Below are 14582 nucleotides of genomic sequence, written 5' to 3'. Positions count from 1 at the left end.
GAGACTGTAGACCCATTGTCTTATCAAGTATTATGTGCCCTGAGAGATAAAAAGTTTGAAAATAAATTGTAGTTGGAGTACAAATGATATAATTTTATAAAAATAGAATATGACTAATATGTATTACTTGTTTATGTTAATGGAAACCTCACTTGAGCACTAGCAGACCACAATGTACTGTATATTTAGAAACTTTCCCAAACTACACTACAGGAGAATTTTTAATTGCTAAAAAGAGATTTATTGCATTTGGATACAAGTTTGACCATAGTGGAAGCAGCTGTTTTATGCTAGAACAGGAGCAGCCTTGGAATTGGTGATTTATAGCATAAATCCTGGAAAAGTTATCAGGTTACCTCTTTAAATGGGGTATGGGAAGAAAGAAGCTAAAAACTGGAGGGTTGGCCAAACTTCTGTAGCAGCTTCCCAAACATCTAGTCCTTTCAAGAGAATTCTGGGAAAGGGAAAGCCCTGATTTGTAGTGTTTGACAGTTTTTGTGCTGTGAATACTCCTAACCATGGCCATTTAAAAATTACCTGCATGAAGTCAGTAAATGCAGAATTGGGATTAGATGCTGGCAGTCAGTTCTCTCACCTGTAACTTCATCTTACCCCACAATAGGTGAGATGCCACATGCAACTCACCAGCAATTGGCTCTTATTTCCATTTGGTCTTGTAGTGATCTGATTCAAGAGTATCATTCCAAGCACCTGCTTTCTTGATTTCAAGTGGCTTAAAACATAAACCAAGTATCAGCTATACCAGAAACTTCTGGTTAGCCTAGCCCCTGCTTCCCATCATGCCTGTGGAAGATAGTTCCTGGCAGGCCATTAACACCCTCACATTGTCAGTGTCACACCACACATCTTTCACTGTCTGCAGTGGGGCTTCTCCAATACCACAGAGGAGAGGGGGAACCCATTCCAAGCCTTGACTTGGATTCTCCCTGAAAGCAAAAGCCTGAGATAAGGACTTGTGTCTAGGTAGTTTATTTAGGTGGTAGCACCAGGGAGCAGGGATGAGAGACTGGGCAGGATGAGGAAAAGAGAAAAAAATCTTATAAACTTGCATTGTCAGAGTCACTACTGAGTCCAACTGTGACTTGATACAATCCACAACCTTCTGAGGATTGTGTAACATGCCCCTTAGAATTCTCTACATGGGAGTCAACTGGAGGGAGCGGTTCTTCACCCTCACTGGTTGTGTCTTAATCCTGGACACTCAGTCCTGGGAACTTCTATGGATATGCACATACTGAGTGGGTTCCCCCTGTCCTCTCTGGTATTGGAGAAGCCCCACTGCAGACAGTGAGAGATGTGAGGTGTGACACTGACAATGTGAGGGTGTTATGGCCTGCCAGTAACTATCTTCCAGAGGTGTGATGGGAATCAGGGGTGAGGCTAACCAGAAGTTTCTCATATAGCTGATATTTGATTTATAATGTTTTAAAAGGTGGATTAAACATTTATTCACAGTGAAGCTACTATTTAGGATCATGAGATTAAATTTCTTATCAGAGTACTGAAAAAATGTTGGGAGAGAATGTAGTTATTTTCTCTCTTCTCTTTCCTTTTCCTCAAGTAAAACTCTGGGTTATACAGTGTTTCTGTGTCGTAATAAACCCATAGAAAGGATTTTGATCAAGTTCATAAACACTGAATGTACATGAGCAAATACATTCATTTATCTAATGAATACTTAAAATTAGTTTTTTTGCATAATTTCTGAGACATAAATTCCTAGTTTGCACATGGTAAGTGTTAATATTCCTGTATTTGACAATCTGAATTCTGAAAATAAAACATTAGACTCTTATGTTTGTATTACTGAAAGGAGTAGCCCACCCAAACAAGGATCATTCACATCTAGGTGCCATATAGTAAAGGTTCTTCTTATTCAGCTGACTATAGGCAAAAAGATACCTATTCCTAAGAATATGTATATGAAAAGGGTTCTTACAGCTCAGGACATGATAAGTATTTGCACTGATTACTTGAGAAGAGCTAAACCTATATTATGTGAAGAATGCCTACCCCAAACTTTTTTACCTGTATAGATTGTAATGTTTGCAATCTACAGCCTTAATCAGGTCCTATTTCCAGATGAATCTACCCTGTAGCTAGAAGCCAGAATTTTAGTCCCATATCTGGTGTGCCTGTGTGAAGCCTGAGCAATTTTGTGTCCATTGAATCATAGCCTTCCATCTAACTTTCCACCATGTTCATTTAATCTAGGTGACTGGGTTTCTGCCCAGAGTGCTTGACTGTGGCTCTAACTTATGCCTCAGGTTGGGTGTTTTTTGTTGAACCACCTGAAATAAGGCATTACCACTACCTAACATAGAGTGACATTGCTGGGTGGAGACTCCTGCTGCAGTTCCCCACTCTCTAGATTGTTGGTTCTTAGATATTGTATATTGTAACTGGTCCTAACTAAATACAAGTTAACTGTATTTCATTAGGCCACGAAGCTACTTCGATTGGGCTCAGCTCTTTATTGTTGCTTGGTTCTTTCTCTTGTATTTGCTCACTGCTAAAATTGAAATAGAGCCTGCCTAAAATGTAATATGAACTGTATACCATTTACTACATAGTTAAAATGATTAAAAAGTTACTATTTACTTGAAAACTTTATGTTGTTAAAATTTCTATTTCAACACCTGTATTATAAAATGAAGTCTCATATTATTTTAGGTACCTAGATTGCAGTAGCTTAAATTCCTACTGCCTTAGTGCCAGAAATCAGCCTCTGAATGTGTTTCTGGGTTACTTTTGAGTCATGCCCAGAGCTCTCTCAGCTGTGTTTAGGAAGATGTCCATCATGTTTTCCTGTTTCAGATGCCTTGCCATGCTGCTGCACTGCTGCTTTTGCTTTTGTTTTCCAGGTTGATATTCCATCTAATTCAAGAAATAGACCCTTTCCTTAATTTTCTATAGGAGAGCATTTTAACTAAAGTTTATAGAAAGAGGCAGGAAAAAGAAAAGACAGCACATCATAATTATGACAGTAACTGTGGCTATGCTCAGAATCCCATGGCCATGAAAATGATTTTGATTTTTTTCAAAGCTGCAAGAGCAAGTTGTTTCTAGAACTATCAATACAAGATGCTTTGGTGTTATAATATAGTCAAGGGACTGATAGGGTAGTTAATTAATAAAAGAAATGTCACCCAGGATGTCTGTGCTGGGAATTTTCATTAACAAGTTGTAAAAGAAGTAACAAAGTAATCAATGAACTAAAGCAGACATGATTGACTGTAATTACTGTGCTCGTTAAGGTTATTGACTAACAGCAAGATGAGCTGTCAGAGTTGAGGCATGCACTCTGAGAAAATTAATCAGAACATTCATTTTAGCCCTTCTGTTTTCACCAAGGCAGTGAAGTTAATGTGTCAGTTTTAGTAGTTCAGAAATAGTTAAATCAAGATTTAAAGTTTTAGCATCCACATATTCTGACTAGCATCTAAATACCATATTTGGGTTTACACAAAGTGAAACAGAGGGAGAGGGAGAAATTAAGTGGTAAGTATATAAAGACAGCAAGCAGGACAACTATAGTTTGTATCAGGTAATAGCTGTAAACATGGAGAAGCAATGGGTTTGAAGGATATTTGAGAAATAAAATTAATAGCATATCATTTTATCATGATGCTGACATCTTTCATTTCTGTATCAAGGCAAATATAACAGGAAATTTTCTTGGTTGCCTCCTCCTTCTAGAGCTATTTCTTCTTCATTTGAAAGCCAATAGCTATTGATACTTTATCTTGTATAGTTAATTTTCATATGCCATGCTGTTAAGGACATTGCCATTGCCCCTGGCTTTTATTCCAGTGGTGAAAACAGAAAAAGTAAACATATAAATAAATATGCAAGGTTGTGATAAGTGACTAGGGGCAGTGAGATAAAGTAATCAGGTAATACCTCTCTGAGGGATTATATCAAAGATGAGAATGAGGCAGGCATGTAAATAGCTGGGAGAAAATGATTTCAGGCAAAAGAATAGCAAGTGCAATGGCCCTAAAGGAATACGCTTGGATGTTTTCTGAACAGAAAGTGTAATTGAAGTCAGTGAACTAGGGGAAACAGTGCTGTGAGTCCAGTGGGAGAGGTTGACAGGAGCCAGATCATGAAGGGCCTTGTAGATTTGGTAAACAATTTTCCTTTTGTGCTATGGATAATAGGAAGCCATTGGATAATTTTATGCAGGAGAATAACATGAACTAAACTGTCTTATGAAATATCATTTAGATGCTATGTAGAAAATGGATTGCAAATGCCTCAGAATACTTGGGGTAGGGGAGACAGAGACAGGTGGATGTATTCAAGATAACTTTTGGAAATAGGATTTATGGAAATTCTTGATGGTTGTAAAGGAAAAGACTGAATGAAAGATGACTGCAGGATTTTGGCCTAAGCAATTAAGTGATGGTGCCGATTACTAGAGTATGAAAGATAGAAATAGGGTTTTTACACCTCTCTATCCCTTAATTTTTTTAAATTATAATTTTAAAATTGAGATATAATTGACCTACAATGCTATGTTAGTTCCAGGTGCACAACATATTGATTTGATATTTCTGTTATAATCACCATAAATGAGATAGGTTTGAAAGGAAAAATCAAGAACTCTTTTTTGGGTACAGAATGAGTTTGAAATGTATGTTTGCTATCCAAATGGAAATAGCAGTTGGATATATGCCTCTGGGTTCATGCGAGAGGTCTGGGTTGGGGATACAAGTTTGAGAATTGTTAGCCTGTGAAGGTGTGACTGTTGAATGAATCAGTTAGCTCAATTCTTGAATTTCACTTTGCTCTGCTACACCTCCCTTTCTCATTCCTTAATGACACATTGGTGGGTTCCATAATTTTCCTGCCATTTTCAGTGCTTTAAGGCCTGCTTAGTCCAGTTTGAAACTTTCATCTTCCAATTTAAATCTCATCTCCTCCCTTTCCTCCAGCACTGACCAGATGTCCTCTTGAGAGACCTGAAAGGAGGAAGGGGCAAGATGGACTTTTCCACCACTTCTCCTGCTCTGATATTTTCTAGAGGAGATGAGTAGTTGGCCTAATTCCTCTAATTTTTCAAGTCCCCCAACTTTTCCTCTATTGGGGCTGAGAGGGAAGCATAAAATGCTTTTCTTAACTGATTTTCAGTAAGCCCCAGAGTGAGATGTCTGTCCTCAGATACAGAAAATCCCTTAGCATGTGGTGTACACAGAAGGCTTCTTTTTCTTTCATTTTGAGCCTTAGTTGCCAATTCTGAGCAATAAGAAAAATTCCACTCAGCATCCTATTACAGATCTCATTTTTAAAACGGTCAGATTGGATAATGTAATCCCTGAGGTGACTTATGGATTTGGCCACATGGAGGTTGTGGATAGACTTTAAAATGGTCCTTATGGCATTGAAGGTGACAGAAGTCACATGGAATGGGTCTGTAGAATAAATGAGAAGTGAAAACACAGGTATATGGCAAGCAACTCGGGGACGTGTTGTGATGAAGGCAGCAGAGAACTTGGGAGGAGCAGCTGCAGAGATCTGTAAGGTGAAGCTGATGTTTGTTCGATGTTTTAAAATTAAAGATAGTGGCCTGACTTTCTGCCAAGACAAGTAGAGAAGGGATTATAATGAAGTACATGAGATAACAATGAAAGAGCAGAGTCCTAGCAAAGGTAGGAGAAGAAGGGATCCAGAGCAGAAGAGGAGAGATTAACCTTTGGTTGGAGGAAGAGTACAGCTTGAATTGTAATAAGAGAGAAGGCAGGACTCGAGTGGGTAGATTTGTAGATTTGATGATGAGAAGGTAGGGGCTGTCTTCCAAGATGGCTTGTTTTTGTGAATGAGGCAGGAGAGTTGGTTAATAGCTAATAACAAGGTGGGTAGAAAGAGAGAGTGGGGTAAACATCTTTTTGCTACAGTATACAAATGTTGAAATAGGAGCAGATTCATCTAAAACACCCAACAAAGTCCCAGAACTATTTATCACATATTTTTGGAATAAAATATCTTTAATTATCACAAACTGAAAGTATTCTTTACTTCAAATATCATCTTAAAAAGGTGTGACAGAGGCGAGGTGAGGTGAACAACACAGAGGCTATTTGGAATGCTGGAATGAGAAAGAGGATTTTGGGTGGGACATTCCAACTTCCATCTTGTGTTTAAACTCCATCTAGGTGCCTCTCCTTAGTCAATAAAACAGGAATTAGGAAAAAAAAAGTGTCATAGCTGTTCAGAAAATTACATATTTTTAGGTCTCAATCTGAAAGCCAATATTTTAAGGTGTCATATATAGAATAAAATGGACTCATGGTTCATGCAAAAGCTACTTCCATTTTTTAAGGGATTTTAATGTAAAGAAGAAACTGTATTCCATTCTGATTAAAATACTGATTATACCCTGAAAGGCTGATTTCCCAGGAGGGACTGCTGATAGAGATTGAGGTGTTTTCTTTTTGGAGGCCTCCCTTCTGTTCCTCTAATATAACTGGCCCCTAACACAGGGCTCTGCGTCAAGGGGCTCCTCAGTACATGCGGTTGAGTGAGTTTGTCTGGGGCCAGCCCTGATGCCTAGAGCCAAAGATACCCTTGATTACCTCAGAAGGATTTCTATGATGGCTCTGATTTATTCTTTTTTCCCTTTTTATCTAGCTCCCCTATCCTTAACCTTTGTTTGCTTGCAGGAAGAATGTGAGCCAAAATTTTGAAGTTTTAAAAGTATAAAGAAAGAAAACAAGTAAATAGGGAAGGATAATAAATACTGAACAAGACTGGGCAAGGTGACAAGATGGAATTACTGTGAAAATCTGGAAGGGGGCCAGGGCACAAAATGCAGTGGCTGTGTAGTTTACAGGAACTATTTAGTGTTCAGCATGCTTCAGTGATCACCCAGAGAAAGCCAGATTTTTCCGGTTTTGTTTGCTACCCTATAGTTTGCTATGGAAATCTGACATAGGTGATCTGTATTTTCTGTCACCCAACTGATATAAATATAGACTGTGGGGCCTCTGCTCATCAAATCCGACGTGATTTGAATTGCTAGGAGGAGGACCTCTTGTGGCTATAGTGGGAAATACTTCAGCTGAAACCTGTCTTGGAGGCTGCAGACATTTTTAAGAGGGAATAAAAAAACACACAACTTTATAGAGCTCTTTAAAATTATATTTCACTATTTATACTATTTAATTGCTTTTATTATACCAAGTAATATAATTGCATCTGTATTGCCTCTCTGAGGAGCTCATTGTAATTTGAAGCACTTCAGATTTGATCCATGTAAAATCACATATCCCCTGAAAAGTAGATAGAAAGAATAGGGGTTTTCATCTCTATTTTGCAGATGGAAAGGAGAGGTACAGAGCAGGTAAGTAACTTATCTGTGGCTTTAAAGTAGGAGCAGGCTGGCTTATAAGAGAATTTGGGTATCTAATCTTGGGCTCAATTCAACAGTCTGTGTTTAGAAAACATTCATTATTAAAGCTCTAAAACAAAAACTTCTATTTTGCAAGTGAAAAGTGATTTCTTTATTCAAGAAAAGATGGATTGAGAGACATAAAACTTACCTTTTGTTTTCACTGTGAAAAGAGGCTGCTCCTAGATTCTCCAGGGGGAAAAAGCTGCTTAAAAAAAAATCTGGGGAAGACAGTATGTTAGCAACTAAGAATCGTTAGAGAAATGTAATGTCAAGTGTATGCACATTTTAAAGGAAGCTACATAAAAATAGTTATTTCACAGATTTTCCTAGAAATCATATAAATGAGACCTCTTTCATAATTGATTCTCTCTGACAATTTGCAGACCTTGCCTTTTCCTCTTAGCTCCCTAATATTTGTTCTAAGAGTGCCTATAGAGCTAATAAATAAATGCCCGTCGCGGATTCATGTTGATGTATGGCAAAACCAATACAATATTGTAAAAAAAAAAAAAAAAAGAAACCTTAATAAAAAATTTTTTTGAATTCAGCCTTTTAAGAACAGGAATGCCAAAACTCAAACGAATAGTTCTATTTTAGGGGTAGTGACCACCTACTACTACAGTCACTACTTTTATGACTTTGGAAGAATGTCACAAAAGTGTTAATGCCTAAAAGAATATGGTACAAGTTCACGTGGGGTGTCAAGGAATAGATGAAGTGATAAAGCATAAAGCAGAGGTATGGAAGATTGTTCCGGTGAATGTTAAGATGTTGATAGTGAGGAGATTAGAAAGGGAAAGAGGAAATATATAAAAGAATAGCTGTAGGAAAAAGAAATTTTGTTGGAAAAGAGGTTTTTTTTTTTTTTTTTTTGGTGATTTTAATAATGGTTTCACCTATGGAGCTTTAGGTAAGTCTTCACTTACATTCTTTACTAATAATTACATGGGTCTAACCCTAGAAGCACAGAGCATGATGCTTGGTAAGATTTCAGAGGAAAAACTATCTCAGATGTGACATAGAATTCTACGGTACTGAAGACATTGAATTTTACATAATTGATTTTTGATGTGTGAATTTCCTGGACTTTCCTATTATCCCTGCTTTATCATTTTTCACTCTCAATAATTGCAGCATTCAGCTTTAATTAGATGTGAGAGGTCCTTGTTTTAGAAAGGTACTAGAGAAATGCAGATCCTACGTATTTAGAGCTTCCTGACAGCTATGTTTGTAGATCTCTGGGTAAAGTATGTGTCTGGCCTTTTTCAACAAAGTATTTTCAGTAACAAGTTGTCAGTGAGGTCAGTGACTAGCAGTTCAGGATTAGATACCACCCACCCTGGTTTGTAACCTCCCCCTTCTTTCTCATCCTGGGTGAATGACGCTCAGCTGAAGTGACTGCCCCACTGTCACTGCCTCTCAGTTTGGTACTCTGCAACTCTGTGACTAACCAAGGAATCTTATTTTTTTTCTCCCCCAAACTCTTTTTGGAAAATTTCCTACAAGAGCCGAATTTTAAACACATTTACTCTATAGGAAGCAACAGAAAGGTAAGAGTCAAGTTGTAAAAAGAGGAGCTGGACTTCAGTGCATTCTTGTTTCTGCGTTGAAATTGCTCTGCCTTAGTTACATATTGTAGGTTTAAAGTGTGGGGTTTCTTTCTGAATTAAAGAACATTACATTACTATATAAAACGGGAATGTTTTGACTAGTCATGTTGAGAAATATAGGCTTTCATGCGAAGTTTAAAGTTATAAATAACTTTCAAACTAGTGCCAGGGGAAGCTAGTAGCCAAGGTCGTGCTTTGCATTCAGAGAGTTTCTGGCTATAAAAAGCCGATTGGGATCCAGTGCAGGAAAAGATAAGATATGGACTGGATGCATGTGCCTTGGCATGGGGTTGGGGCAAAATATTTGAAGGGATTTTACTTTCAACCCAAAACTTGTTCACAGTAATGGGAGATTTTTAAAATGAGATAGTGGCAAAAGCCTTACTTTTTGAATTTAATATTTGCCTTATATACTTGTTTTATAATTGTCAATAATATTAGGAAATTGAGGAATCTCTCAGTGCTATCTTTACTGCCATTTATAATCAAATGAAAATCACACTGGATGAGATGAATATGGGAAATAGTCATCAGTCATGTAAAGAGAAGGTCATTATCTGACAGTGGCTGGGTGACTGCAAGCAATTGCTCTCAGTTGCACTGAAAACAGAACTGGAGAGAAGTACAAACGGAAACAAGAAGAAATTTAGGTTAGGCATCAGGAAGTTCATTAACTGTACATGTTTTGAGTCATGGATACGCACCACTAAGACAGTTGCAACATATCTGATGATGTAAGAGATCCAATGATTTGCTTAAAACACACACGTGGGAAAAATAGGATTTCAAATTAGCCTTGGTCCTGGGTTTATGGCTAGGTTTTTTTAGACAGACTAAAATGTCAACATACTGAGAACAATTGTGGTTTGGAGATAGAGATTATCAGTAGTCAAATTCAAATGGCATATTTGGATGAACTATTAAAATTTTGTTATCCACCATAAAAAAATTACCTTAGTAGTGGCATAGGACAATTTGTTAAATGGAGAAGCCCAAAATACCAACAGCATGCTGCTGCTGCTAAGTCACTTCAGTCGTGTCCGACTCTGTGCGACCCCATAGACGGCAGCCCAACAGGCTCCCCTATCCCTGGGATTCTCCAGGCAAGAACACTGGAGTGGGTTGCCATTTTCTTCTCCAATGCATGAAAAGTGAAAAGTGAAAGTGAAGTCGCTCAGTCGTGTCTGACTCTTAGCGACCCCATGGACTGCAGCCTACCAGGCTCCTCCATCCATGGGATCCAGGCAAGAGTACTGGAGTGGGGTGCCATTGCCTTCTCTGGCCAACAGCCTATATACAACTATTTCCATTTGTTGTGTCCTATACACAGTCTGTGTCTCTCTTCTTAACTGAGTGAAATATTTTGGATTGTTATAGTAAAATTTATTTTTATTTTCATTATAAAAGTGATATGAGTTCATTGTAGGGATTTTAAAAGCACAGACAAAATTATCTGTAATCTCATTGATACATTTTCTTTTAGTCTTTTTTCTCTGCACAACTTTAAAATGAATTGCAATAATACTGTGGATAAAATTTGGAACCTTGCTTTTCATTTAACCTTTACCAAAACATTTTCCATATAATATTACCTAGTCTACATAGATGTTATTTTAGATTGCTAACATTCTTCCAAGTGAATAGATATAATTTTATTAATCATTGTTTAACATCTAGGTGCTATGGTGTGTGTGTTTGTGTATTTGTTTATTTTAAAGGTAATTTCCCTAAGCTCTGTTTTTAAGTGTAGACTTGTCAGATTAGGGAAATTAGAGTTGAAGACAAAGATTGTGATTTTTTAAGAAGATGGCTTTTACTGGTTTTCTTTTAAGGTTTTGTATAATTCTTTATCTACCAAATGAAATATTTATTGAGTGTCTGTGAGATGCAAAACATAGTTATTAGGCACAGAGATAGCAATATATTTAGTATTTGGAAGGATCTTCTCTAGTTACAAAATTTCTCCTTATGGACTTTCACAAGTATCAACAAAGCTACATGTTGAAAATTCTTCATCTCTGCCCGAAACCAATAGACAGTATTATTGACTACTTACATTATTTTGGACTTTAAAACAACAGAATTTATAAATAACTTTTGTAGAGGATTATCTATATGTTGTTCATATTTATATGAATTTTATGATCTGTGACAAAGAAATAGAATTAGGAAGAACAAATATTTTATAATAGAAGTCTGTGGAAATTAGAATTATTTGGAGGAAATCTAGGCAGCAAAGTGTAAAGAAAAAGTATAGAAGGTGCATGTTAAAACAGAGTTTCAGTTTTCAGATTTTCTGCTTATGGAAACATGAGAATGGAGTATGGCATGAGTAGGGTGGGAATTAGGGAAGATATGAAATTTTAATTCTGTTATTGGTGTTGAATTTGGGAATTATGGTTATATAAATAGAATATATTGAAGTAAAAAGCCAAGAAATTGCTAATAAATAAAACGATTTGATTTTCAGAGGTAGTGGCTGGTACAGAGAAGTCAAAATGGAGAGAGTAGAGGTATCAGTATTTGGTGGGAGGTAAGGTATAGGGTTGTGAATATTTAAAGAATATATTTTGCCTGCATCACCTTGTTTTAATTGTAGAATTTTATTTTTTCAGTGGTATTTAGAGAAAAATCATAGCTATGGAGGGATGGGAGTTCCATTCTTTGTTCACTCTGAACTTCTGCTAGCATGTTTCTATTTTTTCTTTGATATAGGAGGGATTAAGACTTAAGTAGAGAAGTTGGCAGCCCAATCTTGCCTGAAGAGAAACTATGTGCTTCGTAATGAAGACTTAAAAATAGTGTTTATTTATGGATCATTGGCTCATGGGAATGTTACTTTAGAGACTCAAAAAGAATGATTTTCTAAATCTTGTTTCGATACTGGATTTTAAGTGACATGATATTGTGGAACTTTGGGTGGAAGTCCAGAGTTTTGCCAAATTGCAAACCTAATGGAAAGTGACAGATAATTGAGACTATAGAATTTTTGAAAATGAACATGACTGTTAGCTGTTGCACCTGATTTTCACATGCTTAATTACTATTTTTAACTATATTATTGCTGTCTGGTACACAGCCAGTAATCTGCTACCAATTTAATCACTAACTTCCAGGATCTGAGAAGTGACTAATTTCCTATGTGCAAATAGTAAATTAGGTCAAATTTATTTGGGACCCCCCCGCCCCCCCGCCCCAACTCCCTTGCTTCTTTTTCCTGCTTTTCAATATCCTAACTGGCATGCTTGTGCTGCTTCAGGTCCCTCCATTAATGGTGAAAAACATTTGATGGAGAAGGCAATGTTTAGTACAAAAACCTTTAAGTATTGGAACTTGAAGACTTTAGCCCATATTTTATATTAGCACCATTCAAAACGTGATCAGCAGTTCTCAGTCATGAAACTGGTTCATGAAAGGAGCCTATACAAGCATTTATCTTCTTTGTTTATATGCATATGGAATAGAGAATTGGGTTGGAGTTGTACTAGATAATACATGAATAACGAGATTATAAATGAATAACTAGAATGAATAATATCTAGTATGATTAACTAGATAATGAATGAATTACCAGGTCTCAGCTGATGAATCTTCTGGAGGTAGTATCAATGCAAAGAGGCCTTGGGTTAGCTCATTGAGAAAACAGAATAACAGAGAAGCAGGATTCCTCAAAGGGCTACTTTGGCTCTACTCCAACATTGGCCTTGGAATTATTTGCTCTTTCTAGATGACTTGTGAACCAGATAATACTCTTAGTGCTGGGGATAGATACTAGTGAACCAAATTAAAGCCCTGCCCTTGTGGTGTTTCCTTTCTAGTGTTTGTGTTTTTACGGATAGGGATGAAGATGAAGGGAGAGTGAGAAATAAAACCTACCTCTCTGTGGTTCTCCAGAAGTACCAGGGTCTTTCTTAGTCCAGGGCTGGAGCTCATAGATTACGTTTCCATGGAAATTTGCAGGATTAATTAGCTTTTCTGTTAGAATCAGCAGTTCCCTTTCCAATATAGGTTAACAAAGGAATCCTAGTTTTAAGAATCAAATAATCAATGATATGCATTTTTGGTTGCCTATGCAATATCCATGTATTCTGCTCTTGCTAACTTACAGAACCCTGATTTAGGTCAAGAAATAAAGGCTTTATGCTATACGTAGTTATCTGCATCTTGTGTCCCCCCTGCTTTCCCTAAATTAGGATAGTTACATTTAGTTAAGATATATGCATAGCAATTCATGTAGACCTACCTCATTTTTTTTCAATTTCTTCATAGTGTTTTACTACTATATGTGAAACAGGAGAGAAGGGGGCAAGTCACAACCTTTAAAAGAATGACATAGCCATGGGACACGACATGAATTGGTTAAAACCAACTAGTCCAAGATAGTGGAAGATTTGGTTCCCAGTGGACCTTGAACTTCATTATATGCTCATTGTCATACATTAGCATGCTAAATGACACACCCACAAACACTATGACAGTTCTGAGGCTCACCATAAAAGTAAAAAAGTGAATGGTGGCCCATTTCCTGGAAATCCCCACTCTTTCCCTGAATATTATAGTTGAAATAATTCACTGACTCATTAGCCTATGAGATTACCCAACCCATAAAAGCTAACTACCCCATATTTTGGGGCCTCTCGGCTTCTGAGATGGCCCACACTCTGTCTGTGGAGTTATTTCTCCCAAAGCCATTCTTGCCTTTTGAGATGGACTGCATTCTGTCTATGGAACATGCATCTCTAAATAAATTCACTTCTTACTTATCACTTTGTCTCTTACTGAATTCTTTCTGCAATGAGACGTAAAGAATATGAGCTTCATTTTTAAATTTATTTTATTTAACAAACTTTTGGCTGCACTGAGTCTTTGTTGCCTCATCAGGGCTTCTTGTTGGGTGCACAGACTAATCTTTATTTCACTAGAAGGAGGATCCTTAACCACTGGCCCATCAGGGGAGTCCCAAACCTGAACTTCCTTATATACTGAGACCAGATATATAATTTTAGTTAAAGACTGTGGGTTCAAGTCCTTATTTGGATTTAGGTTGGGTTAGAGTCCTGGCACGTGGTTCAAGTTCCATCTGAGTTGTACAGTTTCATATGGATGTAGCATAATATATTTAGCTCATTCTATATTGATGAATATGTTTATTATTTTTCATATATATTTTTTTATGTTGCTATGCCATAATGATTAAATGCTTAAATTTCTTTTATATAATGCTTAAATTCTCCAATATGCTTAAATTCTTAAATGCTTAAATTCTCCATAATGCTTAAAATTCTCCAAGCTAGGCTTCAGCAATATGTGAACTGTGAACTTCCTGATGTTCAAGCTGGTTTTAGAAAAGGCAGAGGAACCAGAGATCAAATTGCCAACATCCGCTGGATCATCGAAAAAGCAAGAGAGTTCCAGAAAAACATCTATTTCTGCTTTATTGACTATGCCAAAGCCTTTGACTGTGTGGATCACAATAAACTGTGGAAAATTCTGAAAGAGATGGGAATACCAGACCACCTGATCTGCCTCTTGAGAAATTTATATGCAGGTCAGGA

The 14582-nt window shown here is 37.0% G+C and overlaps 1 protein-coding gene across 1 annotated transcript in view; it reads left to right on the top strand.

The window, feature by feature from the left end:
- Positions 1–8797: 8797 nt before the first annotated feature.
- The window catches only part of CTNNA3 (catenin (cadherin-associated protein), alpha 3), a 1923005-nt gene continuing 1917220 nt past the window's right edge, over positions 8798–14582 (top strand). Inside the window, exon 1 of the mRNA XM_010852149.1 lies at positions 8798–8967. The gene's annotated coding sequence lies outside the window, so the exon portion shown is untranslated. The remainder of the gene's footprint in view (positions 8968–14582) is intronic.

The sequence above is a fragment of the Bison bison genome, unplaced genomic scaffold, assembly GCF_000754665.1.
Source record: "Bison bison bison isolate TAMUID 2011002044 unplaced genomic scaffold, Bison_UMD1.0 scf7180017864309, whole genome shotgun sequence".
Taxonomy (NCBI): domain Eukaryota; kingdom Metazoa; phylum Chordata; class Mammalia; order Artiodactyla; family Bovidae; genus Bison; species Bison bison.
The sequence above is the reverse complement of the archived record's forward strand: the minus strand, read 5'-3'. Positions and strand labels throughout refer to the sequence as shown.